Raw genomic sequence first — 5401 nt, forward strand, 5'->3', positions numbered from 1 at the left:
AATAGAACTGAGGAAAATCAAGTTCTTATATTATTCTTTGACCCAGCTAGTAAAAAAGTAACCCATTTAATCTACTTCTGAAATACTACATCTTTGATTTTTATTTGATCACACTACAGAATTTCTTGCCAATTATTAACTAGAAAAAACTTGCCTCTAGGTTTAACTGGAAAAATCTATTCAGTTAAGAAAAAAGTCCATAGGTCAAGTATGCACAATACCTAGTCAAACAGATAATCCAACAGAACTTGAAATACTGCAAATGTTAAAGAAAAGGGACTCCATTAAGTGATTCAATGAAGAATAAATATAAGTAGAAAGATAAATTTTCCTGGAAATCAAAGGAAATTAAGCTTAAAATAATAAATTTTATAGATCTTAAGAATTAGAACAATGAAAATATCTAATGCTGGTAAACATACAACAAAACAGGTGCTCATATAATCAAAGCTTTTAGAAAATACATTTATAACAAGGATCGGTAATCTTAAAAATATTCATATTATTTGAACCTAACACTCAAATTCTGGGAATCTATACTAAGAAGTTTTTTTTTTCTTTTTTGACTGGCAGAGTGAACAGTGAGAGAGAGAGAGAGAGAGAGAGAGAGAGAGAAAGGGAGAAAGGTCTTCCTTTTGCCATTGGTTCACCCTCCAATGGCCGCCACGGCTGGCGCGCTGCGGCCAGCGCACCGCGCTGATCCGAAGGCAGGAGCCAGGTACTTATCCTGGTCTCCCATGAGGGTGCAGGAGCCCAAGCACTTGGGCCATCCTTTACTGCCCTCTCAGGCCACAGCAGAGAGCTGGCCTGGAAGAGGAGCAACTGGGACTAGAACCTGGCGCCCATATGGGATGCGGGCGCCACAGGTGGAGGATTAACCAAATGAGCATCGGCGCCAGCCCACAGTGTAGGTTCTAAACATTTTTTTCTACAAGAATCATGGGCTTCTTGAAGAAATGAATGCTTCCATGGCTGGTACCTAAAAAGCATACAGATAGTAAGAACATTGTGCCAGACACTGAGGAAGTGATCAAACACTGATTGGGAAATGTCAAAAACTATTGGCTTTGTTCTTTTTGCTCAAAATTGCTTTGACTATTTGAGGATTTTGTGGTTACCCATGAATTTCACAATTGTTTTCTCTATTCTGTGAAAAATACTAGGAGACTTTTGAATGGGGATTGCAATTCATCTGCAGACCATTTTGGATAGTGGGAACATTTTAATCACTTTAATTCTAATACATGAACACAAAATATTTCTCATTTATTTTATATTCTTCCATTTCTTTCATCAGTGTCTTATAGTTTTAAGTGTACAGCTTTTTAAACTCTGATTAAGTTTATACCTAAGGTTTTTTGTTTTTTGTTTTTGTTTTTGTTTTGACAGACAGAGTTAGACAGTGAGAGAGAGAGACAGAGAGAAAGGGTCTTCCTTTTTCCATTGGTTCACCCCCCAAGTAGCCGCTACAGCCGGTGCATTGCGCCAGTGCACTGCGCTGATCCGAAGCCAGGAGCCAAGTGCTTCCTCCTGGTCTTCCATGCGGGTGCAGGGCCCAAGCACTTGGGATCATCCTCCACTGCACTCCCAGGCTACAGCAGAGAACTGGACTGGAAGAGGAGCAACTGGGACAGAATCCGGCGCCCTAACCGGGACTAGAACCCGGGGTGCCAGTGCCGCGGGCGGAGGATTAGCCTAGTGAGCCTCAGCGCTAGCCCCTAAGTTTTTAGAGTTATTAAAATTGGGCTGCTTTATTGATTTCTTTTTTAGATAATTTTTTGTTAAGTATAAAATTTTACTGATTTTTGCATGCTGCAATTATATTAAACTTGTTTATTAGCTCTGAAAATTTGTAATGGTCTTTAGGGTTTTCTATATACAAGTATACTACACATTTTTTAACTGAGTTATATTCTTTTGCTATTATTGAGTGTTTTAGTTCCTAATATCGTCAAAATAATAAATCCTTGTCAGATGTATAGTGCATAAACGTTTTCTCCCATTCTGTAGGTTGTTTCTTCACTAAGTTGATTGTTTCTTTTGCTGAATAAAAATTCTGTAGTTTGATGAAATCATGTGGGTTTTTTTTTGCTTTTGTTTCATGTTACTTTGTGCTCTGATTTAAAAAAAAATCATTGCCCATTCCATTCCCCTGAAGTGTTTTAATCAAGTAATTTCAAATTTTCACATCTTACATTTAAGTCTTTATTTCATTTTTAATTGATTTTTGTGCATGATAAAAGATAGGGGTCTAGTTTCATTTTTCTGCTTGTGGATATCCAGTTTTCCCAACACCATTTATTGAAAAGAATATCCTTGTTTCAGGGTACACTCTTAGAACTTTTGTTAAGTTCAGTTGGCTATAAATGGGTGGGTTTAATTCTAGAGTCTTATTCTGTTTCATTGTTCTAGAATCTGTTTTTATGCCATCATCATACAGTTTTAATTACTGTAGACTTGTAATATATCTTAAAGTCAGGTGGCATAATGTCTCCTGCTACATTATTTTTGCTCAAGATCACATTATCTACACAAATTTTAGTTGCATTTTCTCTAGTAATGTGAAAACTGTCATTGTAATTTTGATATGGAAGGCATTGAATCCATAAGTCACTTTGGGAAGTATACTTCACATCTATGAACAGGATGACTTGCTATTTCTTTGTAGCCTTCCTCTAATTCCTTTCATCAATGATTTTGTGGTTTTCATGGTAGAACTCTTTCACCTCTTAGGTGAAATTTATTCCTGGTTTTGTTTTGTTCTGTTTGTTTTTAACACTTGGAAATAGAATTGCTTTCTTGATTTCTTTTTACATATCAAATTTTTATCCTGTAACTTTGTTGAATTTGTTCATTAGTTCTGAAAGCTTTTTGGTAGAGTCTTTGGAGTGATTTTATATACATCATGTCATCTGTAAGCAGTTACAAATTCTCTTCCTCATTTCTGATTTGGATGTTCTTTACTCTTTCTCTTGCCTAATTGCTCTGGCTAGGACTTCCAGTACTATGTTGAATAAAAGAAAAATGAGTGTCCTTGTCTTGTTCCAGATCTTAGAGAGGACGCCTTCAGCTTTTTCCCAGACAATGTAGCCTTAGTTATTGGCTTGTTATATATGGCCTTTATTATGTTAAGGTACATTATTTCTTTCTTTTACACTTTAGGATTTCCATCACACATTTAATTTTATCTGTACAAGTTTTATAAACTTGTTACAAACTTGTTTTTCTTTTCAAAATCATTGGATTTCCCTATCAAATTCAGCACTATACAGTATGCCCTTGAAGTAAAATGAGGTTATCTGCTTTGTTTGGATACCACATTCCCTTCCAGAAAGCATTAAAATAAAGACAAGACTATACAGATCAAATCCAGTATGATTCAAATCCAACAATGAATATAGATATATTGTTTTTGTGCCTAATTTGTTCAGAGTTTTTTTTTCATTGAACAATGTTGAGTTTTATAAATTCATTCTCTGCTTCTCTTGAGATAATCTTAAGTTTTTTCTGCTTCATTCTGTTGAAATGATATATAATTTTATTGGTTTGTATATGTTAAATCGTCCTTCTATGCCTGAAATGAATTCCACTTGATCAAGCTGTGCAATCTTTTTAACATGCTGTTGAATTTGATTTGCTAGTATTGGTTAGATTTTTGTGTCTATATACACCAAAGATATTGGCCATTAGCTTTCATTTTCTTGTTGTAGCCTTGCCTGGTTTTGGTATCAAGGTAAAGTTGATCTCATAGAATAAACCTGGATGAATTCCCTCAACATCTGTTTTTTTAAAATAGGAAAGATGGTTATTAATTCTTCTTTAACTCTTTGGTAGAATTCAGCCATCTAGTCCTGGGCTTTTCTTTGTGGAAGACTTTTTATTACTGATTCAATCTTGCTAATAATTATTGGTCTGTTTAGGTATTTTATTTCTTCATGATTCAGTGTTGGGAAGGTGTATGTGTCTAGTAATTTTGTCCCTTTCTTTAGGTTATCAAATGTGTTGCCAGATAAATATTCACAGTATTCTCAAACAATCTTGTATTTTTGTGGTATCAATACTACTGGTCTGTTTTTGCCTCTGCTTTTATGTAACTGTTTGGCTTTTCGAAGAACCAATTCTTTGTTACATTGATTTTTTGGTATTATCATTTAGTTTTGATGTCATTTATTTGTGCTTTGATTTTTGTTATTACTTTCCTTCCATTAATTCTGCATTTAATTTGCTTTTGTTTTTCTAATTCCATAAGGTGCAATGATAAGTTGTTTGCCTGAAATCATTCTGTTTTTCTGATGCAAGCATCAACTGCTATAAACTCCCCTTTTAGTACTTCTTTTGCTACATCCCTAAGGTTTTAGTATTCTATATTTTCATTTTCATTTATTGTTTGAGGAAATTTTTAAATCTGCTTAATTTCTTCCTTGATCCATTGATTGTCCAGGAATAAATTGTTTGATTTCCATGTGTTTACATAATTTTCAGTTTTTCTTGTTGTTTATTTCTAGCTTTATTGCATTGTGCTCAGAAAAGATACTCCAGCTAAGCCCTACTCTTTAAAATTTGTTGAAACTTGTTTTGTAACTCACCATACACTCCACCTCAGAGAATGTTCTATGTGCTATTAAGAAGAATGTGTCCCGGTTGCCCCTCTTCCAGGCCAGCCCTCTGCTGTGGCCAGGGAGTGCAGTGGAGGATGGCCCAGGTGCTTGGGCCCTGCACCCCATGGGAGACCAGGAAAAGCACCTGGCTCCTGGCTCCTGCCATTGGATCAGCGCGGTGCGCCGGCCGCAGCGCACCGGCCGCGGCGGCCATTGGAGGGTGAACCAACGGCAAAAAGGAAGACCTTTCTCCCTGTCTCTCTCTCTCCCTGTCCACTCTGCCTGTCAAAAAAAAAAAAAAAAAAAAAAAAAAAAAAAAAAAAAAGAAGAAGAATGTGTATCCTGTAGCTGTTAGATGGAATGCTCTGTTGGTATCTACTAGGTTCTGTTGATCTGGGGTGTAATTTAATTCTGCTGTTTCTTTGTTGGTATTCTATCTGGGTGTTCTGTCCATTTCAAAAGTGGAATGTTAAAGTTGGGTGGATTTGGAACCAGCGCTTTGGTGTAGCAGATAAAAGTTGCCACCTCTGGTGCCGGCATCCCATATGGGCGCTGGTTCGAGACCCAGCTGCTCCACTTCTGATCCAGCTCCCTGCTATGGTTTGGGAAAGCATTAGAAAATGGCCCAAGTCCTTTGGCCCCGGCACCCACGTGGAAGACCTGGAAGAAGCTCCTGGCTCCTGGCTTTGGATCGGCACAGCTCCGGCCATTGCAGCCATCTGAGGAGTGAACCAGCGGATGCATGACCTCTCTCTCTCTCTTTCTCTCTCTCTCTCTCTGCCTCTCCTTCTCTCTCTGTGTAA

This window comes from Oryctolagus cuniculus, chromosome 8, assembly GCF_051225735.1.
Source record: "Oryctolagus cuniculus isolate XC-2025 breed Fujian yellow rabbit chromosome 8, ASM5122573v1, whole genome shotgun sequence".
Taxonomy (NCBI): domain Eukaryota; kingdom Metazoa; phylum Chordata; class Mammalia; order Lagomorpha; family Leporidae; genus Oryctolagus; species Oryctolagus cuniculus.